Source organism: Cornus florida, unplaced genomic scaffold, assembly GCF_030987335.1.
Source record: "Cornus florida cultivar Cherokee Brave unplaced genomic scaffold, ASM3098733v1 CherokeeBrave_3.0.0_Hap2_Chr01, whole genome shotgun sequence".
NCBI classification, from domain to species: Eukaryota; Viridiplantae; Streptophyta; class Magnoliopsida; order Cornales; family Cornaceae; genus Cornus; species Cornus florida.
Genome location: NW_026775571.1, coordinates 90,292,674 through 90,320,361, shown reverse-complemented (window position 1 = coordinate 90,320,361; position 27,688 = coordinate 90,292,674). Strand labels below are relative to the sequence as shown.

The following is a 27,688-nucleotide window of genomic DNA, read 5'->3' as shown; positions in this document are numbered from 1 at the left end:
TATAAGTGGTCTAAACGTTGTAAGACATGGACTTTAGATCTAAACCATGTATTGTTGGGACTGTAATCGTGATATTTGGATTAAATGGTATGTGGATGCTCCACCGTGAGATGAACTATGTTGAGGCCTGATGAATGGATAAAAGGGATGCTGGAATGTATTATTTGCATTTTTATGCATTTAAGTAGGTTGTCATAGGACTCCTTTTAGCGAAGGTCATGCCGATTTTTTTTTATATATATATATATGGTATCAGTTTAAGGGTCGTTACACAAACAAGCAAAAAATTTGCTCCCCCACCACCCCATGTCCACCCTTTACACAATTTTCTGGTTCTGTCATTAAATGCGTTGCCTTAAACTCCGTTGTGGTGGCCATTAAAAGCATCAACCTTAGATTGATGCTGACTCTTAAGGTTTTGTTTATCATGTTCTTCCTACGCTTCTATTATCATGCTTGAGAAAGAAAAAAATCAAACTAGGATGAAATTTGTTTGAAATCCTTGGTTGAGGAAAGAAAATAAAAAAAGTAGAAAAAGGAGAGAGGAAAGAGCCCGACACTCAAGAGGAGAGAAAGGTGTTTGAATATACTCAGAGAAAGATCAGTTGTAATTTATTTTACTTTTTGTAAATTTCAAAAAATTGTCTTAATCAAATGGTTAAGAAAAGAAACAATCATTTTCATAAGAGGGCTCTTGTAATAACATTACTCTTACTTCAATTGTGCGACAATATATTGTGCTATGAAAGTTGATCACATAGTCAACTAGTTATCACATATTAGTTTTTTTTAGGGTAAATTACACTGAAGATTTGAGCAAATTACACATAAATATAACATTTGGTCTTTAAATTTTTTTTTTTTTTTTTTCAGTTTTTAAAACTTTGATCTCTCCTAAAAGTGTGAAGTGTCTTTAATAATAAAATAAAATAAAATAAATCTGTTAAACTAAAAGACTCTATTACCTTTTTATTATTTTTTTTCTATAAACATTATATTATCTTCCTTTTTTTTTTTTTTGAAAAAAAAAAAAAAAAAAAAAAAAAAAAAAACCTGTCAAGTATCATTAACAACAACAAAAAAAAATAAAAAAAAATAAATTATTTGTAAAATTTAATAATATAATTTTTTTTTTCCCCTTAAAACCAAAAAGGTGCAGACTAAGAGCAGTAACTAAATTGGCCTCTCTGTGTCATGTGTAATAAATTCGTACAATGTTTTTTTTTTTTTTTTTTTTTTAAAGGTAAAGATAAATTTATTGATAAAGGAAAGTTGTACAATGTAAGTTAGCCCAGTGTCACGATCCAATTCCTAACGACGCCATGAGCATAGAAGATACGCATGCTGGTTGGCTAAGAACATTCATTGACTGGGAATGGTTCCAGGGAAGGGGCGTGCAGGACTACAGGATGGTACCTCTTCAGAGTTCAGATAGGTCGATTAGGTTCAGTTTGAGGTGCTTGTCGCTAGTCTTGGACTTAACTATGAAAAAGGGAGTTGGCCATCCCTGCACAAACTGGTCGGGAACTGGAGCCGTTCCCCTGACGAGGCCACGGCAGGCCGAAACCAGTCAGCATGTATCCTTGGGAGGGCAGGTCGTGGTGGCTGACCAGGGCGTTTGCGCGAGCTGAAGCAACGCTTTAGTGCCGCACGGGCCGTACCGCTGCGCCAAATCTCTAGGCTCGTGACAAATGGTATCAGAGCTAAGGTCGTGAGGCGTCACACCTTGTGTGGAGGAAGCTATGACGGAGCTATCAGACGTGACTGGCACCCAAGAGGAGACTCTACGTGGAAGGGAAACAAATCCCCCTCTAGGCGGAGTGAGGACGAGGGCTAGGTCAAAGGACATCATGGCGGGCTTAGAGGCACGTGTGGAAAAGATGGAGGGGTCCATAGCCAACGTGTTGGAGCAGCTTGAAGATGCTCACCAGCGCATGGATGGGCTGGAGTCGGAGGACGTTGAGGTCCAAAATGCTGTCAAAGGGTCACTCAATGCCCTAAGTGGTGACTTTCAGCAGGAGCTCCAAGCACTTCGAGAACTTATGTTGGGGGAGTTTGCCACCCTACGTGGTTATGTTGATCAGGAGCTTGGCACTTTTCGTGAGCAAATGGAGGAAATGCGAGCGAACTGGACATTGTGCAAACGGGCGGTAGTGTCCAGCACAGCTACTACGGGGGTAGTAGCACCCCGGGTTGATATTCCCAAGCCTAAGTGCTATGGTGGGAACCGGGTAGCGAGGGAGTTGGAGAACTTCCTCTTCAGCATGGAGCAATACTTTGAGGCTACGGGCATGACCGATGAGACCATTAAGATACGCATGGCGACCCACTACCTCACCGACCAATGCATGCTATGGTGGAGGAAAAAGTATGGTGACATAGGCAAAGGTATGGTCTCTATTGATACTTGGGCTGATTTCACTAGGGAAATTAAGAAGCATTTTTATCCTGAGAATGCCGAGGATGAAGCTAGGGGCAGACTCCGAAGGCTAAAATAGGTTGGGTTAATTCGAGACTATATGAAGGAATTCACTAACTTGACTCTTAAGATCCCAGATCTATCCGACAAGGACTCTCTTTTCTTCTTCATGGATGGATTGCAGTTGTGGGCTAAGACGGAGTTGAGGCGGCGCAACGTGCAAGACCTTGCCACAGCTATTACAGAGGCGGAGTCCTTTATTGATTTCAGCTCCAAGAAGGAACCCTCGTCCAAGCCAAAAGACAAAGACAAGGACAAGGGGAGGTATGCCGGCAAAGGTAGGGGAGACAAGGGCGCTGCACCCCACAAGGATTGGTCCCGTAAGCCAGGTGGTGGCAATGGAGGCAAAGAGGGAAGGGAGAACAAGGAAGGAGCACCCAAGCCTAAGGTTCTTGCTTCATATGTGATGGACCACATTGGGTACGAGATTGCCTAAAGCGGAAGACCCTTAATGCCATGACGAGCCGCTATGAAGAGCAACAACAGGAGGAGGCGCAGATGGGTTCACTGCAAATCCTTAATGCCATCAAGGCTAAAACTGAAGTCCCTAAGGCGGCGGCTAAAGGGCTAATGTTTGTGGAGGCGAGCATCAATGGGACACCCACACGTACTTTGGTGGACACGGGTGCATCCCACAACTTTGTGAGCCTTGACGAGGCCAAGAGGTTGGGCCTCAAGTATAGCAAAGAAGGGGGCTCCATGAAGGCAGTTAACTCAGCGGCAAAGGCTATACATGGCATGGCACACGGCGTCCAAGCATGCATTGGCGAGTGGGGTGGCCACATAGATCTATCGGTGGTACCCATGGACGACTTCAAACTAGTCCTTGGGTTGGAGTTCTTAGACAAGGTGAGAGCCTTCCCCATTCCTTTTGCTAACAATATGTGTATTATGGAAAGCAACACAGCATGCATGGTGCCGGTGGAGCGAGGTACCAAGTTGGAAGCCCAAGCTTTGTCAGCTATGCAGTTCAAGAAGGGAGAGACTAGCTACCTTGCTACGTTACTGGAGACACCCGAAGATGAGCTAGTCCCTTCCCCACAAGATGAGGTGCCCAAGGAGATACGAGCCGTGCTAGATGAGTACACGGACGTGATGCCTAAGGAGCTGCCGAAGAAGCTTCCACCTAGGAGGGAGGTGGATCATAAGATTGAGCTGGAACCGAATTCTAAACCCCCTGCTTTGGTGCCCTACCGGATGGCACCCCCAGAGTTGGAGGAGTTGCGGAGGTAACTTAAGGAACTGTTAGATGTGGGCTATATTCGACCATCGAAGGCCCCATATGGCGCACCGGTGTTGTTCTAGAGGAAGAAGGACGGGTCCTTGCGCATGTGCATCGACTACCGGGCGCTCAACAAGGTGACTATCAAAAATAAGTACCCCATTCCTCTCATTGCCGATCTCTTTGATCAGCTTGGTAGAGCACGCTACTTCACTAAGCTTGACTTGCGCTCGGGGTACTACCAGGTGCGGATAGTGGACGGGGATGAGCCTAAGACTACGTGTGTGACGAGGTATGGCTCTTATGAGTTTCTTGTTATGCCGTTTGGCCTCACCAATGCACCTGCTACTTTTTATACTTTGATGAACAAGCTCTTCCATCCCTACTTGGATCGCTTTGTGGTGGTGTACTTGGATGATATTGTTGTGTATAGCACCACTCTAGAGGAGCACGTGCAGCACTTAAGGCCTGTCTTCCAAGTCCTACGGGAGAACGACCTATATGTAAAGACGGAGAAATGCTCCTTTGCCCAAGAGGAGGTGTTGTTCCTAGGGCATAAGATACGGGATGGCAAGTTGATGATGGATGAGGCAAAGGTGAGGGTCATTCAAGAGTAGGAGCCGCCCACTAAGGTGACAGAGTTACGCTCATTTCTTGGGCTTGTCAACTACTACTGCTGCTTTATCAAGGGTTACTCGGCGAGAGCAGCCCCATTGACAGACCTTCTCAAGAAGGCGCGTGCTTGGAGTTGGACAGAGTCATGCCAGGGGGCATTTGATGACTTGAAGAGGGCAGTTACAGAGGAGCCGGTACTTAGCTTGCCCGACCACTCCAAACCATATGAGGTGCACACAGAAGCATCAGACTTCGCTATTAGGGGCGTGTTAATGCAGGAAGAACACCCCATAGCTTATGAGAGCCGCAAGCTTAATGACACCGAGCGGCGCTATACGGTGCAGGAGAAAGAAATGACGGCGGTCATCCATTGCCTACGTACTTGGAGGCACTACTTGCTCGGGGCACAATTTGTGATCAAAACGGATAATGTTGCCACCAGCTACTTCCAGACACAGAAGAAGCTTAGCCCCAAGCAAGCTCGTTGGCAGGACTTCCTAGCGGAGTTCACCTATCATTTTGAATATAAGCCGGGCAAGGCCAATGTTGTGGTGGATGCGCTTAATCGCAAGGCCGAGCTCGCAACTATTAGTCGGCCCCAGCACCCTCTTGTGGAGCGGATCAAGGAGGGGTTACGGCATGACCCTCTAGCCAAAAGCCTTATTCAGCTGGCTAAGGAAGGGAAGACTCGGCTCTTTTGGCTAAGGGATGATTTACTTCTCACTATAGGAGACCGAATCTTTGTGCCCAGGTGGGGCAACTTACGAAAGGAGCTAATAAGGGAGTGCCATGACACTAAATGGGCTGGTCACCCAGGTATGCGGCTCACACTAGCACTCCTAGAAGATTCTTACTATTGGCCTCGGATGCGTGATGACGTGGAGACATATGTGAAGACTTGTCTTGTGTGCCAACAAGACAAGATTGAACAACAGCATCCTGCAGGCCTACTAGAGCCATTGTCTATTCCAGAGAGACCATGGGAGAGCGTCTCTATGGATTTCATCACTTACTTGCCCAAGTCAGAAGGTTGTGGGAGCATTATAGTGGTGGTAGATCGGTTCAGCAAGTATGCCACCTTCATACCCGCACCAGCAGACTGCACAGCAGAGAGGGCAGCAGAGTTGTTTGTTGACCATGTGGTCAAGCTTTGGGGAGTTCTGCAGAATATTGTCAGTGATAGAGACCCGCTTTTCACGGGTAGATTTTGAACGGGACTCTTCAAGAAGATGGGGACGGATCTCAACTTCTCTACGAGTTTCCACCCCCAATTAGATGGGCAGACGGAGCACATCAACGCTCTTCTGGAGCTTTATTTGAGGCACTATGTGAGTGCTAATCAGCGAGATTGGGCCAAACTCCTTGGGGTGGCACAATTTTCTTACAACCTGCAGCGGAGTGAGGCTACCAATCACAGTCCATTTGAGGTTGTTACCGGACGGCAGCCTATGACACCCAACTCCATTGCTTCGACTTGCGATGGTAAGAGTCCGGCGGCCTACAAATTTGCCAAGAGGTGGCATGAGCAGTCTGACTTGGCTAAGGCGTACCTTGACAAGGCGGCAAAGAAGATGAAGAAGTGGGCCGACACCAAGCGAAGGCGGGTGGAGTACATAGTGGGAGACCAGGTGATGGTTAAGCTACTACCCCAACAATTTAAGTCCTTCCGGAGCGTGCATAAGGGGCTAGTAAGAAGGTACGAGAGCCTGTTCCCCATCGTCAAGCGGGTGGGCAAGGTCTCCTACATGGTGGAGCTTCCACCCAAGTTGAAGATACATCCAGTCTTCCATGTCAGCATGCTCAAGCCTTATCACGAAGACACGGAAGACCTTACTCGGGGCATATCGCATAGGGCACCCACGGCCGTTGTTACATCCTTTGATAAGGAAGTTGATTGCATCCTTGCAGATCGTGTGATGAGCAGGAGAGGTGTGCCCAAGTATACAGAGTACTTAGTAAAATGGAAGAACCTACCAGATAGCGAGGCGAGCTGGGAGCATGAGGATACACTATGGCAGTTCGCGGAACATATCCAGCGGTTCAACCAAGAAGACGTGACTAGGGCGTCGCGAGCTTAGGTGGGGGAGAATGTCACACCTCTCAACCAAGAGGCTATGCCACGCAGGCGCCATGCAGACGCCCAGCAAACGATGACATGGAGCCTGCATGGACTGGAGCTTTCTAGACTTCTCTACACAAGTATGGAACTTTCTGGAATTCTCTAGATTAGTGTGGAGTTGTCTAGCCTAGTCTAGACTTGTCTAGAGTTGTATAGAATTCTCTAGAATTCTCTAGACTTGTCTTGTACATAGTAGATAGTTCTAGAGTTGTGTAGATATTTCTGGAGGATTCTAGACACTAAATCTAGGCCACACATTTGTACATATCTAGAATGTTCTTGTAAGGCCAAAGGCCTATAAATATGAGGTGGGAGTTCATTTGCTCCTCACCAAGCAACCAAGTTGTAATCTCTCCTCTCAAGCAATACAAGTTCTATACATTTCCAAACTCTCTTGCTCACTTGCCTAACCTCTTCCTACACACCAAGTAAGCAAAACACTTGTCTAGCCTTAGTCTTCACTAAGCTAGCACACTCGGGTAGGCTGACTTAGCGCTTCAAGGAGGCTTGAAAGTGTCTAAAGCTACACGGGAGCTTGAAAAGGTTCAAGTCCGTGACAGTTGGTATCAGAGCAGGACTTAGGGAAAAACACAGTGGGGTGCCCCCTTGTCGATCCGGGGGTCTTGAGAATGAAGTGGGTGCACTAAAGCATCGGTGGGTAATCAATGTTGTTGGAGGAGAGCCTCCATCTCCCCATGAAGACGCGTCCTTTAGGCCAGAGGGCTGCGCGCATCGGATGGCCGGAGGGCCGCGGGCACCAAAGTTCTTGCAAGTTCAAGAGGCGTGCAAACCGTTGTGAAGGGCGGGTATCAAGTCAGCCGGAGGGCGTTTGTTTGCTCGGGGTGTCGCGGAGGCGGCATAACGTGGGGTTGCGTCCCGAAGAAGTGGGCGTCCTTTTAGCCCGAAACCCTATTATTGGGCGAGTGCAACCAGGGGTTGTACAAGGAAGCGATGGTGGGCAAGCGAGCATACCACTTAGAGGAGAGAGACTTTGGAATGTTGGACGCAGCGGAGTCAGCGCCGCACTGCGACGAGGGCGTCGCAGGATTTGGGTGGGGGAGAATGTCACGATCCAATTCCTAACGACGCCATGAGCATAAAAGATACGCATGCTGGTTGGCTAAGAACATTCATTGACTGGGAATGGTTCCAAGGAAGGGGCGTGCGGGACCACAGGATGGTACCTCTTCAGAGTTCAGGCAGGTCGACTTGGTTCAGTTCGAGGTGCTTGTCGCTAGTCTTGGACTTGACTATGAAGAAAGGAGTTGGCCATCCCTGCACAAACTGGGGAACTGGAGCCCACCCCTGACGAGGCCACGGCAGGCCGAAACCAGTCAGCATGTATCCTTGGGAGGGTAGGTCGTGGTGGCTGACCAGGGCGCTTACGTGAGCTGAAGCAACGCCTTGGTGCCGCACGGGACGTGCCGCTGCGCCAAATCTCTAGGCCCGTGACAGCAGGCTAACCAAGCAAGAGATAGCCCAAAAAAAACAGGCCCAAAGTCTAGACAGCCCTTTACAAAACAAGAAAACCATTACTGGTTGAGTCACTATGCAGTGATCATGGAAGATATGTACTCCCACAAACCCCTTCATACAATGTTGTTGCACAAACATTCGGTATATATAAGGTATCGCGTTGTGCCCCATTAATACATGCCGTCTAAAATCAACTATGAAACTGAGTTTTAGAGGAATGAACACTTTTGGGCAGCCATTTCTTGATTTAGTAGTCTTTTGAACAAAGTGTTGTGTAATTGTAAAAGTTGTACTTCCATGATTTTTGAAGCTCTGATCAAATCGAGCTGAGATGATCAATTTTTCCTTCTTGGGTCTGGATTGAAATGATGGTAGAGTCTTCAGAGGCTTTGAGTTTCGATATTCCAAATGAGTGTAAATTGCGTTCATTATGTCTTGAAGGAGGTCTATGTTGGAGTCGTATCGATTGCCAGAGTTAAAAAACATCTGAAATACCTTCAGACATGATAAATGAAGATGCTTGCATGATTTGGGCAAATAATTGAAGCCATCCATCAAAATATGTTCAAGAAACTATTTCTTCTTTTCATCCAATATCTCCTTTACATTAGTGATTGAGCCTTCAATTCCTTCCTCTGGATTTTCTTTCAAGTGGAGCAAAACAATATTCATTTTTCCATCCTTTTGTTCCTTCTGCATTAAAGCACAATATATGAATATATATATATATATTCATGAAAAGGGGTTTGTTAAGTAATTAATTAATTATACCTGGTAGCTTTGAATGTCATTCAACAAACGAGCCGTGATCATGAGCAATTTCGTGATAGTTTTATATTGTACAAGCTTGAGTATTTTGTGAGACAAGGTCGGGCTTAAAAAACATGTAACCGAAAGAATCAAAGTGTGTGTGGCAATCAATTTCATGCCAATTTCAAGGTATTTATCTTTGGATGGTATATATCTGCTCTTACTCCATTTAGTCTCTATCAGCCACGTAGCAAACGTTTCGCACCACTTTCATAGAAGAAACACACAATTTTCCAAAATTATTTCTAAGTTTTAGTTGATAGTTCAAACAGTTGTGGAGTAATTAGTTGAATTACACATAAGAAAAAACTTACTATATCTTGTAGATCATTTGTTATGTCACTTCCTTGTAGATGGAGGTGTTTCGCTGCAATGTCCCTCACAAAATGGCCAAGGGCATTAAATATAGTCTTACCATGGCCACTTAAGCCTTTACCATTCCATCTGTTAAATAATAATAATAATAATAATAATAATAATAATAATAAATAAAATAAAAAATAAAAATTGAGATAAAGAGAGCTAGAAAAACGAAGTTTTACTTGGTGTATGTCAGCCTAAGTGAGGTGTTTAAGTAGGCTGGTCAATGAATCGAATTTGAATTCAAACCCAGTCCAAGTTTGATCTAATTTTGAATATGAATTTCAATAATTCATTGATGATTTAAATTCGATAATTTGCTAAATTCACAAAATCGAGTATGTATTAAACTAAAAAATTGAATATCAAGTATATTCATTATTGGATTCGGATAGGATCAAACCATATTCGGTTGGAAATCTAGTTGGTTCACAGGTCTACTTCCAAGTAATTCTAGCTAAATAGGATGCAAATAAAAGAATATATATATATATACCTTTGAACCGCCTCGGTTAAGCGTTGTAGCTCATTCATAGAGCCTTCATATCATAAAAATCATCTGCAACTGTAATAAGTATTGCACTTTTGGCAACTAACATTCGAATTGGGGAATTGTGAGGTAGAGAAATGCTGGCTGCAATGGCAAAGTAGCAATACGTAGTTTTCTCCCTCCCAAATTCCATTTCACTAAGACCCCACTCTTTCGACCACCTATATATATATATATATATATATATATATATCATTTAGGCAAAAGAACTGATGAAATAGAAAAGCCATTTATAGATGTATATATATAACGGTCTTGCTTGTATATATACATACATTTAGAGAAATGTCAAGTATACCTTTTAAGCTCATCCAATTCATTCCTGTAGACTGATTGCCGAAACTCATAGTTCTCCACAGCAAGTCGCATTAGTTTGTCATTTTGAAGACATGATAACCTAACAAATATATTTTGCAACATTTCAATATTATTCTTTATAAAGGAATATCTATATATATATTATTCATAATAATTAAGGAGAATGAAACTAAATTTAAACAGTGGCTTGTACCCATAGAAGGAGGCCTTTCCAATCCAAAGAGAGTGGACCTTATTCACTTCAATCCACTTTCTGTGATCCAGATGACTAAGTCGAGCAATCCATGGAAGAGCCAACTAATGCTCGATCTACAGAAAATTATGGAGTCATATGATTGATGCATGTGTGTATAGATATTTTCTTGCCAAGTACAAAATAGATATGCATAAGTATTTTTTTTTTTTTAAAATTGTTTGGAATTAATTAGTTTATCAAAGAATTATAAGCTAGGAATAGAAAATTACCAATCTCTGAAAATTTGGTAACATGACAATATTATCGTTTATGTTTCCCAATGTACTCATGGATTTCTCAAGTAATGTCCTTGAAAATGACCTTGCCTCCTCTAGTTCATGTTCTCCTGAGAACATAAGATCTGTGGCTCTATAAACATTAAACATTGCACTTGTAAACACTTTAAAGTTTTCTTCTATATGAGCTACCACATCTTCATGGAGTAGAAACCAACAGAAAGTCCCTGCACATTTAAAATTTCCAAATTAGTGAAGTCATTTTCTATACTATGACACAAAATTAAGGAGTATTTATATAATCAACATGAGAGTTCTGAAATTTGTGTGAACGACATACATGGGGTCACATTGTACCCTTGCATCCGCAAGAGCCTAAAAGCCAAAGCGTCCTTGTATATTTTTGCCGGTACTAATTCAACTTTTGTCGCCGGTGATTCTTGTTTCTCATACGTGCTAAATGATTGAGTTTAAAATTTGGAAAAGACTAATGAGGTTAGTACATACATAATAGTCAGGTAGGGTAAGCAGTGAATAATGGAAAAAACACGTTTGATAAAAAAAATGTTTTATTTTGCATAGGGCCAAAATGTTTTGTTAATAGTGGCTAAAAATCGAAATACCAATTTGGTTTTTTTACATGTTTCAGAACTATAAAAACGGGTACCGTAGCGATAAACAGTCTTTTTTTAAAAAAAAAACTCTTAAATGACCTTTTTAACCTAGCCATTATTGTCTCAAACTTATAACATTTTTTTTACCAAACTTTCGTGTTTTTGCTTCCAAAAATCTTGGAACAAACGGACATTACCAAATATGTTTATGATTATTGTTCAAAATATTGTACAACAAAAGACTTATTTTGTTTTGGGTTAAAATAAAATATCAAAAATAAAACGCTAACCAAATAGGGCCTAAATATTTTTTAATGTTAATTGTAATTTGAGAACTTATTCAATACTTAATTGAATTTTAATAGTAAATGTAACGTTACCTATACACCTCTGATAAAGTTTTTTCAATCTCCTCATTGAAATGCTCGGACAACCCTAATCTTTGAATTTGATTTACCATACAGAGCTTTATGAGCTCCTCATCCATGGGAAAAATCGATGGAACTGCATCAAAAATGAAGTTCAGAATTCTAATGAAGCCTTGAGAATTGGTTATATATATATATATATATATATATATATATATATATATATATAATCGTAGAATTAAGAAGCTTTATATAACCTCCATGGCCACATGTTTGAACAAGAGACACTAAGTAGTCCATGCACTTCTGATTTCCAGTAGTCATATAGGCGCATGCAGTGGCCGAAGGTGATTGGAACAATGAGCCGTCTGATTCATTCAAGTGCATCACTATATCTTCTTCATCAATATCATATGTTGATGGCAAGGCCTCCAAATATGACAGCAGTGGAGGACAATGGTATTTATCTACAAGTTCTTCCCTACAAATACATGCATATATTTATATTACTGATTATATATATTTGTGTTCAACAATAATTATCACTACAACAAAAATTCAAAATATATATAAATATATATGTACGTATGTGTGTGTATATGTATATTTATAGGTAAGAATTTACACATCAAGAATCCGTTGCCTGTGGAAAAAAACATCCAACACTTCTCCTTTGAGCTCGTCAGGGAAGACAATTTCTAGACCTTTTGCTGGAGAAAGTTCAACCATTGCAGGGAAAACAATAGAAAACCAACGAGGATATCCGTCTTGTTTTACTTTGAGAAGCATCTCCATGTTTGCGTGAATAAATTCCAATCCTAAAATGTTGAAAGAAATTAATAACATGCTTATATCATCTCGTTAAATTAATGATATAGAAAGAAAAATAAAACAACGGTCAGCGTCAGTGTGTTTTTCGTTTGATTTTTGGTTTTGGTTTGCCGGCGTGGATTGAGTTTTTTGTTCTATAAAAATTGAAAATTAGAAATTCGTGTTAAGCCATTAATCACAAATTTACATGAATCCCATATCTTAGAACTTCATGATTTTCACATATCTATAATGCATAAATAAATAGTTAGATATAAATACCTCGATTCATGATATCAAACCTTGTTGAGATTAAATCCAACTTCTAGATCATTTAACCACGAACTAATCTGCAACTCTGATCAACAGGTAAAGGTAGAAACTGGTTTCTCTCTCTTAGCCTTTTTGATCGGTTGGTCAATTAAACATCAACCTTCGCAATAGCACGAATCATTGTAAAATAGGGCTATTGGTTGGGTAAGTCGAACCACTGGGACTACGCTAGTCTATGGCAACCTAAGTGTCTAGAATTGTTCTTAGAATGATAAGGGGTTTATAGAGGGTTTTGGTTGTTTGTCACTTAAACTTAGAACTTAGAATGCATAAAATAGTAATGTGCTAGGAAGTAAAGAGATATAATACAAGTAGAGAAGCCTAAGGAAATGAATCCGCTCCATCCCTAAACACATGCTAGATTAGAGCTAAATTGGGGAAACAACATAAATATGTGACCATGGAATGCTACAACCAAAATTGCTACATTCCTTCAAGAAATTCATGAAATCAATGGCAAGTATAACCTATCAAAGATGCACATGTTTGAACTACCTAAACTAGTGTGTAGCCTTGGACATGCTTACTAAGTTAGAGATTATCAAGCCTTTAATCACATGATAGGAGCACATGAAGTCAAGAGTCAAGAATAGTCCATCAAAGGAGGGTCCTAAGCTATGGAATATCAAGATTCTCATACAACATGCCAAGAAACCCATTTCACAATCTCATTTCCAATGTCACTATAGAAATGCAAGGCATACAATCATGAGAAAAGATGATCTAAGACAAGATAATACATTCATCATAATCATTTATAAGAAATTAGGTTCATTACATCAAGTGTAACTCTAGATTGTGAAATAATCACATATATACATCATTTTCCCCAAAATAAACTAAGGCTAGAACATGCTTACTAGAGAGGGCTTCATCACCTCCCTAGAAGGGGGTTTAGTTACCCATGGTGGCCCTAGATTGAAGAAGAAACTTGATCCTCATCTCCATTTTCGTGCACCCTCCTTGAAGCTTCAAGAACTCCTCCTTCTTGCTCCCTTCTCTCTCCTCTAACTTGCCAAAATGAAGCTTAATGATATTGTGTGGCTCTTATCCCTCTTATCTACCACCAAAAGGCCACCAACCAACATCTCCAACCACTTCATTAAAGAGGAAAACAAAATGAAGAAACCAAGGTGCAAGTGGGCTGAAATGAGCCATTTCCGAAGGGCATTCTGCCCAAAATTCGAGCACTCTAAGCAAGGCCTCGAGCACTCGAATTTAGTGTAAAAAGCTCCATGCTTCACTTGCTCCGCCCAGACCTACTTTGGTTAAACAGCCATAACTTTGCGCTCCAAACTCCGAATGATGAACCGTTTGAAGATTTAAAAAGCTAATTCAGAGCTCTAAATATTTCATGTTTGGTGGAGATCCAGTTCTCAAGGATGGTTGGTCGAAAATGAAGATCAAGGCAGAATTTCATTGCTGCCAGGCAGTTCTACGTACCTTTGGTAACAAGGCCATAACTCTCTGCTCCGAGCTCCGAATGATAAACCGTTTGAAGATTTAGAAAGCTAATTCAGAGCTCTAAATCTTTCATGTTATGAGGGAAGTCCAGTTCTCGAGTTTGGAAGGTCAAAATGGCGAGCAAAGTCCAGGTTCTACTGTTGCCAGAATTCAGCATTGGCACCTTTTGTTGCTCAAGATTCCACAAGGCCTTATTCTTGTTCCATTTTGGCCAATGAACCTGAAAATGCATAAAAACATAGAAATGAAGATAATCTACATAAATTAACATACAACGGACTTTACTAATGCAATTTAGGGTGCTTGAATATACAATATTCGGCGCTTATCACTTTTGTACACATAAAACTTTTACGTGTTGTATCATTAATTGTACATAATTGATGGAGTATATGCACTTTTATAAAGGTAGAGAGAGGACCAGTTTTCCTATTAGTAAAATAATTCTACTTTCCATCAAAGTAAGAAATAAGAAAGGAAAACACTTCTCCAATAAGTAATTACCAAAAAGGTAATTATAAGTTGATCATAAATAAATAATATTAATTGATATCTATTTACTTAGCCACCAAGTAATATGTCATATGTCCAAATCATGTGGGCCACAATTAAATAAATAATCTTACATTCTCCCACTTGGCACATATGATAACTTCTGTAGTGGTTTAGTAAAATAGTCATTAATGTGCATCATAAATCAAATTAAGGTATTAAGTTGGTCATCATAAATACTATGGTAAATAAACTACCAATGTGAGTCATGGTGGTTGTATGTCCTTAAATGACACAGTCCCTTCCATGTACCACAACACTAGTAATCTATTCAACATAGTCTATAAATGAGAAGTATCAATAATGATCTAACAATAATGTCTTTTCCAAGACTATTCCTATTACTACTTATTAAAGCAATACGTACATGTACATTAATTAATAGGAAATATTAGAAACACATTTAATCAACGCAAAATGTTAAATATATATAAGCACTATTTAAGCAATCCACAATTAAAAATAATCATCATTGACTACATTTGAGACCCATTATTTCAACATGTTCCATAAATGTCTTGGATAGTAGTCCATTCATTAATGGATTGCAATCATAAGTTGTGTACTTATAATTTCAATAGACATTCGTTGTTTCTAAATATCTTCTTTAATGATAAAGTATTTCAACTTTAGAATACCTATCATTTTTCATACAAGAAGATCAACAATTGCAGCATAAATTTTCAGCAATCTGAAAACGGTACCCATAACTCCAAGTCCTGAAATAAATTCTGCAACCATAAATTAAAGCCTCAAAGCATGCTACAAATTAAAATTTCATAATAAACAAAGTAATCATAAATTACTTTGCACTTTTTCATAATATTGTTCCTCCAACCAAATCTTCTAGAACTCTTTTAATGTATGCTTTATGAGACAATTCTAAAAACAAATCAATATGATCTATAATGAAATATTTCTATTCCTATCACATAGGATGCCTCATCCATATATTTCATTTCAAAGTTCTTAGAGATAACTTTTAGTTTCACAGAGAGGATTGGGAAAGTGGCATATAGATTGGCTTTACCACCCAAACTCTCTGCTGTTCATAATGTTTTCCATGTCTCCATGTTAAGGAGGTGCTTAAGGGATGAAACACAGGTTGTTGACTGCACAGAGGTTCAGTTGCGCTCTAATACAACTTATGTTGAAACGCCTGTTCGCATTGTTGATCGTATGGTGAAACAGTTGAGGCGGGCAGAGATACCTCTAGTGAAGGTGCAGTGGAATCATCAGGATGAGAGAGAGGCTACTTGGGAGCTAGAGTCAGAAATGAAGGAAAAATACCCACATCTCTTCGAATAAGGTACGTAAATTTCGAGGACGAAATTTCTTTTTAGGAGGGTAGAATGTAATATCCGTATTTTTTTTTTATTAGGAATATTTATTATTTAGTTGACTTTTTAAGGAATATTTGAGATAATAGGTTATTTTTTAAAAAAAAAAAGTTGAAATTTTAAAGGGGATCCTTAATTAGCTCACCTACCGATATTCTTATCTTTATATTAGTTTTATTTTATTTTTCCCTTTTGCGTAAAAGGAAGAAATAAAACAAGGGAGAAAGAGAGAAACAGAAGTTATCGACACTTCTTACCTTCTACAGTAGCCAGGAGAAGGGACGGTGATCCAATCTTTACATAGGAAAGAAAGAGTTGCGTACTCAGGCAAGTTAATCTTGCTTTGTAATTTTATATTATATTTGTGACTTGATAAGAATATTATTTAAGGTTTTATATCATATGAATTTATCAAAAATAAATTTAGTTTAGATTTGTCAAGGTTGATGTATATTATTTTAGTATCATATGCTGAGTCACTAGAGTTCATTTTAACGATGATTAATCTTAGATTGGCACATGGGTATTGTTTGAAAACATTAATTTTAAAACATGTATTCCTTAATTTAGTTATTTTATTTCCTGATAGATGACATATATATATATATATATATATATATATATATATATATATAGAATTTTTGTTATATATATGAACTTGCAAAAATAATTATATATATAATTATTCTATATGTATAATTATAGAATTTTTGTTATATATATACATGTTATTTTAAAATATGTATTCATTGATTCGTGTTAACCATGTGGAGGTGTTGGTTACTGGGTACACAATGGTATATGTAATACATATGTTTACTAAACAATGATTTGACTGGACATAGATGGGTCAGATTACATGTTAATTTGTTAGTGAATGACGTGGGTTTAAACTGGACATTTGAAACGGATTGGTTCTGTGTGCTATATAAAATAATTTTCTTTTTATTTAATTATTACTGTTTTAATTGATTTAAAACTAAAGAAAATTAGGAAAAATAGTATTGCTATGCCAATAACTTAGGAAATTTCCAGAATATTAGTTCTAAGTGCACTGAACTTAGTTGTGCTGAAATACAGTTTGTAAAATGACTGTTTGATGGTTTTACGAAATTAAGACCTGAAAAAGTATTATTTTTCAGCACTAAAAGGGAGAGTACGGAAAAACTATTAGGAGTTAGATTCTGAAATTTTGCAGGGTCTTATATTTAATGTTAGGCTTTATCTAGAAATTTTGTACTCTCACTAGTTGGGTCTTTAGAGTTCTGTTTTTAAATTAAAAGTGTATTTGTGTGTATTAATTATTAATTTAATTATTAATTAATAATGTATTTCATAATTCACTATAATTAGCAATTAATGGATGAGTTCAGATTAGTCGGAGGGGTAGTCTGGGACTGACCCTATGATGACTTTTGGGTATGGTTAGGGACCAGCCTAATTGGGAGTGCACTACCCTATTATTATGGCCATGGGTCTAATGAGCCCTTATTGTGTGGACGTGATCAGGGATCATCTGGGGAGTAGACGTACAATCCAGCCACACGTGTGTTTTCGGTAGTCAGGGACTATACGATTCACACCACTTTATTGGATGTGAGCTCGAGGCTCATGTGAAATATGCGGATTTATTAAAAATAAATAATGGTTATTTATTGAGTTTATAATTAACTAGGTTATGCATAATTAATTAATACATTTATTGAGTCGCTTATATATATGAGAATACAAAATAAGGTTAGCTTGCTGAATAATGATTGTGTTTAGCATTTCTTGCTGAGCTTGTGAGCTCACCCCATTATCACATTTCAGGTGCTCGTAGAGTAGGAACGTGATGGAGACGCATGACAAAGTCAGATTTTAGCTCGGTTTTCCTTTATTATGATTATTGTAATAAAGTTAATGTTTTATGAAACTTTATCGAGTTGTTTTAGTGGTAATAGATGTTTTGTTGTGTTAGAGGGACTTTTACCTCTATTTATGGATTTGATTTATGTTTGTCAGACACTCATGTTAATAAATTAGATGATGGGATTCATTATAGTTATATTTTATGATGGATGTATGTGGAGAATTGGTGTAAGTTATACATCAAATTTTACATACAAGACAAAGAGTCTATGTGTTAAAATTTGGGGTGTGACAGTTTGGTATCAGAGCCTGACTCAGCCGGAAGTGTGCCGACGGGGACGTCGGGCCTCCAAGGGGGTGGATTGTGATGACCTTGTGGGCAGGTGTGCCGTGGGCGGGTGCAAGAAACACTGTCAGGCTATCACACTGGCGAGCTACGGGTGCACAAGTCCCACATCGCCTAGGTAGAAGAAAGGTGAAGTGCTTATATGTAAGTGTGTCACCTCTAATTGGTATGAGGCCTTTTGGGGTGAAACCCAAGAGCAAAACCGTGCGGGCTTAGGCCCAAAGCGGACAATATCATACCATGTGGTGGAGTGGGTCATTACAAACCTTCTAGTATATACACTGATCAATAGTATTTTTCTTAAAACCAAAAGAAACAATAGTATCATTAAACTTAATATACCATTGTTAGGAAGCTTGTTTAAATCCATATATTGGCTTCTTAAATTTACGAACCATGAATTCTTTACCCTCTAATATAAAGTCTTCAAGTTGTTCCATATGGACTTCCTCTTATAAACTCCTATTCTTAAAAATTGTATTCACATCCATTTGATGTAACTCTAAATCATAATAAGCTACTAATGCCATGATATTTTAAAAGATTCCTTCTTAAATACTAGAGAGAAGATTTCTTTATAATCTCTTCATTCATGACACTAATCCATTTAGTAAAATCATTACTGTTAATGGCTTGTGAATATGTAACCGGATCCGTATATATCTTACTATATATCAAAATCAGATTTTTGCAGATATATCACATAGTCATCCGGAATAGCAGATCTCATTTCTCTTTGAGATCGTCTTAATGTTATTCCTTATGATTTTTCTACAATCTATTCATTGGTGACAATCTCATTATAGCGTTGTTGATCATTTAATTGTTCTTCATTGTTATACGGTTCAACAACTGAAGGAACAATTATTTCCTTATAAGTTATGGGTAAAGATATTTGTACCCTAACTTCTGAAATGATCAAATTCTTATTTTTATCACTCCCACTGATTTCACCATTCTTAATGAATCTGATATTACCGGTTTCAATAATTATCGTACTATGTTTCGGATAGTAAAACTTGTACCCTTTAGATTACTTAATATCCACAACATTATGGGTAACGAGGAATTACTTAACATACTCCTAACCAATTCCATAAGAGTATGATTACGCCTTACAGCTACACGCTTCTGCTGTAGCATGTATAGCAAAGTGTATTGAACACAAATGGCATACATTTCAAGGAGTTTAACAAACAGTTAGAGTATTAACCTGTTTCATCATACTTTACATAATATTCACCACCTCTATATGACCTTACGATTTTCACTTTCTATCTAGTTGTTTTTTAACCTCATTTATGTACACTTCAAGAGTACCCACTGTTTGAGATTTTTCATTCAACAAATAGATATATCCATAACGTGAAAAATCAACTATAAAGGCGATAAAATACTTTTCTCCTCCAAAAGATGGAATATCAGAAGGTCTACAAATAATTTCAAGAAGCTATGTACTTATTGTGGCTCATTTCTTTGTGCGTTTAGTTTGTCTACCCTTAATACAATCTACGCACACATCAAAATCAGTAAAGTTTAAATTCAGAAGAATCACATCCTTTACTAATTTTCCTAACTTTTCACTAGATATTGACCTAGTCTTTTATGCCAAATATAAATTTTCTATTAATTGAGCTACGCTTAATTCTAACATTATAATACAAGATCAAAAGGATTTTAATAAATAAATTATCAAATTTAAATTTACAGAAATCATCAACAATAATATCATAACTCACAAATTATAATTTCTTAAATAAATATCATTACCAAATTTAAATGAAAAACCATTAATATAAAGTTTTTGAAATAAAATCAAATTATGGGAAATTGAATAAACATAAAAATTTTAAAATAATTTAAATAAAATCCATTGTCTAACATTAAACATAGTGTCACAATGGTTTCAACAAAACTTTTCCCAATTATCATAAATAAGAAATTCTTATTTGAATTTATGGTTTAGGCCATAAAAAATTCTTGCATCTATTAGAAACATAAATATTAGTACTTAAGTCAACTTATCATGTATTAAAAAGAATTTCAACAAGTAATTCACAATATACAAAAGCCAAAAACGTACTTTTCTTTTTCAAATCATTCTTTATATATCATGTAATCTTTTAAAAAGTGTTCAATACATTAATGACACTTTTTCATTATTACATTACTTTCTTTTAGTAGATTGACCTAAATTTTTTAATTTTGGGTGTTGCTCACTTAATGCCTTTTCTGACTTATTCCTAAATTTCTTTTTAACTTCTTGAGTCATCAGATAAACATAAAGATTACCTGCAGCTTAAGCCTTGTCTCCTCCTAAATTAACATAATGGTCAAGTCTTTTACTTTGCACTTGTCTTAATAGTGTTAATTCGAAATGACTCATACCGAGTAGACAAAAATTGAGAATAAATTGAATAAGAAAATTCTTATCCACAATCATATATAAGGTTCTCAATTTGGTAGCAACATTAGTCATCCTAAGAACATACCCATACATGGTAAGAGTACCAACAAAAAATGCATAGTAGTGATATCAATTAATAATTTTCGTTTTAGATATTTATCTATAATACGAAGACATTCTTCTAGTCAAAATATTCCTTAGCACTATAACTATGGAAAACAATTATTCGCATAACTATAATACTTAATCTGTTCAATATCTCCCAAGCTTTAAGGAAAATCTTTTCTTACTCACTGTCTTAATCAGTAATAACAGTAGGTTTCTCAATTTAAAATGCTAAATCAAGATTTAACACATCTAAATTTTGAACTCAACTTACTCATTCCATTATGAGAAGTTAGTTATATTGAGAATCAGAACAGAAGTAGCATGCGCATTAAGGGATGTAATAAAACAAATATAATAAGATAAAATCTTAACAACAATAATGTTTTGAGTTAACAACACGTATGTATAACTTAAAAATATAAATACAATACATAACTATAGTATCCTTTTGGGTGGCAACCATAAAATACTAATAATGATGCTTACATGTATTTATATGTATACCTTTATTGGTGATGCGTTATTTAATTAAACAAATAAGTTACCTTTGAATATCCTATATTTACCTAATTAAAAAAAAAAAAAAAAACATACCACCATTTAATTTTTATTTAATCACTTGAAAATCAATTCCCTTTGAGGAATTATTTCTCATAATTAAATAAAATCAATATTCATGAATATCACAAAAAATTATAAGCATCATAATTCATGAAATATTACAATTATGTTTACTACTAAAATTAATATTCATCAATTATTATGGTTAGGCCACTTTGGTAGCTACCAACCTTTACATAATATGAATATTAGATTAGATAGTAACTAATTTATGATTAATACAAAAATTAATATTCATCCATCATTATTATTGGGCCACTTTAGTAGCAATCAATCTTCACATAATATGAATATTAATTTAAACAGTAATTAATTCATCATTAAGTTATATTTACTACTAAAATTAATATTCATCGACCATTATGGTTAGGCCACTTTGGTAGTTACTAACCCACACATAATATGAATATTAAATTAACTAGTAATTAATTAATTATACACACATACTCATAATTGTCGATTAAAGTTTAAGCAACTTCGATCTCAAAAACTTAATAGTCCGAAATTTCATAGAAAATATCTTTTTATTTTATATACATAATAAAATATATTATTTTATTTTCGAACTTAAAGATCATAATTGAATCAATTTAAAATTGATTCTACAATATGTATGTATGTTTGGGTACGAAACAACAAGTTATTTGCATGACTAATTTATTAGATTAAATTTTTAAACTCACAAATTATTCTAGAAATTCAAATTCCTAAAATAAATAAATCAATACATATATTTTATATATTCAATAACTTTGATTTTAATTTATTTTAAATTAAAATCAGAATCTTCAAATCATTGGACAAATACTTATAACAATAATTTAAACCTCTTTAATAAAATAAATAAATACACAAACTTTATGTATTTATTAATTTTTAAATAATAATAATAATGAGTCTTTGTAATCCTTTTATAACTGACTGTTTCTATAAAACAATAGCAAGACAAATGCTATTATTATTATTATTATCTTAATTCAATGTTCTTTATTAGTCATGCACGAAAATCAGTAACCTAAAGCATTGAAGTTGTTTGTCTTACACACATTATGCATACGTTTGTACTATTACACATATGTAAACTATGTATCAGTAACCAACTTTTATAATTTAATTTTAGCTCGGAAATTGAGGTACCCAAACCCAAAAACCACACGGACTGATCTAAACATACGATTCTAAAAGAATGGATTGTACAATCATTTAATTTTAAATTTATACATATTATTTATGCAACTTTAATGAAAAATAATGAGTTCCTAAACCGTTAACTCTGATACCACATGTAAACTATAATAATTCGTGTTAAGTCATTAATCACAAATTTACATGAATCCCATATCTTAGAACTTCATGATTTTCACATATCTATAATGCATAAATAAATAGTTAGACAGAGTTGATTCCAATAGGCATTGCTTCGGAGTACAAGTCAAGGAAAGTTTCTTGTGTGCAGGATTGGCCACATACTGTGGACCTAACACAACTTCGGTGGTGCTTGAAGCTAAGCCAAGTGGAGAGGAAGACCCCAAAGAAAATCAGGATGGAATTCCTAGCCAATCTAGTGGTTTTAGACATGTACATTTATACGATGTTATTTGGGATGGATTAGTTATCACACTACCATGTCCAAGTTAATGGTTGTGATAGGTCTGTTATTTTCACCATACCTGGTCAGGATATGTTGTCGCTATGCCATGTTCTAAAAAGCTAGTACTACTTGTACCTTACGGAGGAGGAAACGGAGGAACGGATTACTGTACCATTGGGTTGTATACCAATTATGCAGGATTTTTCTGGATGTATTTTAGGAGATTCTAGGGTTGTCTTTCTACTTTGTTTCTGGGTCACGTGGTGTCAGAAAAGGGGAATAGCAGTAAATCCAGCCAAGGTTTCAGCTATGGTTAAGTGGGGACAGCCTATTTCATCTACCAAGATTTAGAGTTTCCTCAGTTTGGCGGGATATTATCGGAGGTTCATCCAGGGGTTTTCCAAGATAGCGGGACCACTCACTCATCTGACTAAGAAGGGTGTACAGTTCGTGTGGGATGAGCACTGTCAACAAGTTTTTGATGAGCTGAAAAGAAAGTTGACTTCTGCACCGGTTCTGGCTACTCCACAGAGCGGGATCGAGTATCTTGTTTACACGGATGCTTCGTTATAGGGTCTTGGCTGTGTTTTGATGCAGGATATAAAACGGCAGTTTTGGTGGGCAGGTATGAAGAGGGATATTGCTTTATTTGTCTCTCAGTATAGTACTTGTCAGATGGTCAAGATTGATCATCAGAGGCCGTTAGGAGCTCTACGGCCACGACCGATACCGGAGTGGAAATGGAAGGGCATTTCTATGGATTTGTGAAGCTTGCTCTTATTAGGGATTGCATGCGTACTGCTCAGAGTAGGCAGAAGAGTTATGCTGATCAGCGTACTCGTACTTTGGAGTTTAGGGTTGGAGATCAGGTTTTACTCAAGGTGTCGCCTATGAAAGGTGTTATGCGCTTTGGGAAGAAAGGGAAGTTGTCACCGCGGTTTGTCAGTCCATTCATGATCACGGGTCGAGTTGGAGCTGTTGCTTGTAGGTTGGCACTTCCGAATACTTTGGATCGCGTTCACAATGTGTTCCATGTTTCCATATTACAGAAATTTCTCCAAGATGGGGATAGGTATCAACGTATTGATGTTGGGGGAAATTAAGTTGCAGCCGGATGCAACCTATTTGGAGTCACCGTGTCGTATTGTCGACCGTCGGGATCAAATCCTTCGTAACAAGGTTATTCTTTTGGTGCGTGTTCAGTGGAGTCATCACAATGAGGCTGAGTCCACTTGGGAATGGGAGTATGTCATTCGCTCGCAGTTTCCTAAATTATGGGAAAAAGGTAAGAGCGAATTCCGAGGACGGAATTCTTTTTGTTAGGGGGGAAGAATGTAATACCCCTAATTTTAAAAGGACAGTCCTGGAATTTAATTTAATTATTTATTGTATTTTTATTAAATTAATTGATTATTTGTTTGTTTTGAAAAATTTTATTTCAAGGTTTATTAATTTAGTTTCTTCCAGCTATTTAATTTTATTTCTTATTTCACTTTGTATTCCGTGTTCGATTTAAAATACTTTAATTGTTTGATATCCCTCGGGTTTGGGCTCGGACCTGATCAACCCGCGTCTCGGATCCGAGGGGTATCACAGATAGTTGCTTATACGTACGTCGTGTTGAGACAGGATGATTACCAAAAGGTTTACAAAAGAACTGATGTAAATCAATTTGGTAGGTTTGGTTTAGAAGGTGGCATTCCCAGGATAGAACATTAATCTAAAAAAAAGGATGATTGGGGAGCATTTTCGTTTTGTCTTATGTGTTTTGCTCTACTGAGTATTTAAAAACATGGGATTTTCTTGGATTGGTTGGTAACACACATATGCAGTAGACCTCAGGATATTTCTACACTGTTGGGAAATACTGCCATTTTTCATGAGATTGATGTGCCTCTGACATTAGATATTGGTAGACTCGGATTTCTAGCCAATCATTTGTCCTGGATATGCACACTTATGACGTGATACTTGGGATGCATTAGTTATCACTGCCATGCTCAAGTTATTTGTTTTGGATGGGTCTATTATGGTTAACATACCTAGTCAGGATGTTTACGTCATTGCTATGTCACGTCTTAACCCCAGATGTATTTCAGGAGATTTTAGGGTTGCCGCCGAGTCATGAGCTCGACATTGTGATAGACTTAGCTCTAGGCACTACGCCTATTGTTAGGGCACCGTATAGGATGGCACCAGTAGAGATGCGTGAGTTGAGGGATCAGATTCAGTAGCTACTCAGCCAGGTTTTCATTAGCATGAGTACTTCACCCTGGGGAGCACCAGTGTTATTTGTGAAGAAGAATGATGGTTCGCTCCGCTTGAGTATGGATTACAGGGAGTTGAACAAGGTTACGATTCGTAACAAATATCCTTTGCCCAGGATTGATGACTTGTTTGATTAGTTAAGGGGAGTCACATACTTCTCCAAGATTGATCTGCGCTCTGGGTATCATCATTCCTCACTAGATATAGATCTTATAAGTTTTGAGTGATGCCGTTCGGGTTGACTAATGCACCAACGGTCTTCATGGATTTGATGAACAAGATTTTCAAAGCCTATTTAGATCAGTTTGTCATTGGTTTTACTGATGATATTTTGATCTATTCTAGGTCTGAGGACGATCATACTAAACATCTTCGAATAGTCTTGCAGACGCTTCGTGAGCACCAGTTGTATGCCAAGATTGAGAAATGTGAATTTTGGCAGTGGGAGGTGAAAATTTCTCGAGCACGTGGTGTCAAAAAAGGGAATAGCAGTGGATCCAGCTAAGGTTTTAGTGGTGGTTGAGTGGGGACAACCTACATCACCTACCGAGATTCGGAGTTTCCTCGGTTTGGTATGATATTATAGGAGGTTCATCCAGGGATTCTTAAAGATAGCGGGACCACTCACTCATCTGACTAAGAAGGGCGTACGATTCGTGTAGGATGAGCATTATCGAAAGCTTTTGATGAGCTGAAGACTAAGTTGACTTTTGCACCTGTTTTGTCTACCCCACAGAGCGGGATAGAGTATCTGGTCTACATGGATACTTCTTTGCAGGATCTTGGATGTGTTTCAATGCAGGAGGAGCGACCGATTTCGTATGGATCTCGGAAGCTTAAGCCTCATGAGCTAAATTATCCAACACATGATTTGGAGTTGGCAGCTGTGGTCTTTGCCTTACAGATTTGGAGGCATTATCTGTTGGATGAGTCCTTCAGATTATTTAGTGATCACAAGAGTCTACAGGACTTATTCACTCAGCGAGAGGTGAATATGAGACAGCGCAGGTGGTTGGAGTTTGTGAAAGACTATCACTTTTCTCTACAGTATTATCTAGGGAAAACGAATGTGGTGGCGGATGCACTTAGTCGTTGACCTGTTGGTAATCTTTCCGCTCTATTCACTACTGAGTGGAATGTGTTGAAGAGGGCGGATGAATTGTCTGATCCTTTCATGGCTTGCTTGGTAGTTACACCTGCTATCATTCACAGAGTTTTGAAGGCACAACTAACGGATGAGCAGTGTATTGACAAAGTTGCAGAGATAGCTTCCAGAGAGGTTTCATTCTACTATGTTGGGGTTGATGGAGGTTTGAGGTACAAAGGACGGTTAGTGGCACCTTCTGCTGATGGTTTGAGGAAGGATGTGATGACTGAGACTCACCACTCTGAGTTTTCTATTCATCCAGGAGGCGACAAGATGTATCAGGGTATGAAGCGGCAGTTTTGGTGGTTAGGTATGAAGAGGGACATTGCTCATTTTGTCTTACGATGTAGTACGATCATCGAAGGCCGCCAGGAGCTCTACAGCCACTACCGATACCGGAGTGGAAATGGGAGAGCATTTCTATGAACTTTGTGGAAGGATTGCCAAATTCTTTCAAGGGTTATAATTCCATTTGTGTCATCCTGGATAGATTGACCAAATCAGCTCATTTTTTGCCTATTTGCACTGACTACACTTCGGAGCAGTTGGCAAGGCTTTTCATTTCAGAGATTGTAAAGCTATATGGCATTCCCTTGTCCATTATATCAGACAGGGATTCGAGCTTTGTGTCTAGATTTTGGAAGAGTTTCCAGTAGACTTTGTGGAGTTTGCATATAATAATAGTTTCCAGAAGACTATTGGGATGGCACCATTTGAGGCGTTCTACAGCCGATCGTGTCGATTGCCTGTTTGTTGGATGGAGGTTGGCGAGAGCATATTCTTGGGTCCTGAGTTCATCAGGGATACTTCTGAGAAGATAGCTCTTATTAAGGATCGCAACGTGTTTCATGTTTCCCTGTTACGGAAATTTCTGCGAGATGAGGATCGGTATCAGCATATCGATGTTGAGGAGGTTGAGTTGTAGCTGGATGCAACTTATTTGGAGCCACCGTGTCGTATTATAGACCGTCGGGATTAGATCCTTCGTAGAAAGGTTATCCTTTTAGTTCGTGTCTAGTAGAGTCATCACAATAAGACTGAGTCTACTTGGGAACGGGAGGACGTCATTCGCTCTCAGTTTCCTGAATTATTGTAAGAAGGTAAGAGCGAATTCCGAGGACGGAATTCCTTTTGTTAGGGGGGAAGAATGTAATACCCCTAATTTTTAAAAGGATAGTTTAGGTATTTTGATTATTATGTTATTCGATTTTTATTTGTTTAATTATTAATTATTTGTTTAATTGGTTATTTTGGTTATTTAATTGATTACTTGCCTTTGTTTATTTATTTGGTGTGTTTAATTGATTGGTTAGGTTTATTAAATGGTATTTGAATTAAACTGTTAATGATTTTATATTTTTGTTCATTCACTGTTTTATTTTATTTTTGTAATATATTTCTTGTAATGATAATTTTAGGTTATTAACTTAAGTACGTTTATATAGCCG

General features: G+C 37.7%; 1 pseudogene; it reads right to left on the bottom strand.

Moving 5' to 3' along the window:
• LOC132277231 ((E,E)-geranyllinalool synthase-like) overlaps nucleotides 1–12,248 on the bottom strand; it is a 95,599-nt pseudogene extending 83,351 nt beyond the window's left edge.
• Between the last annotated feature and the right edge of the window lie 15,440 nt (nucleotides 12,249–27,688).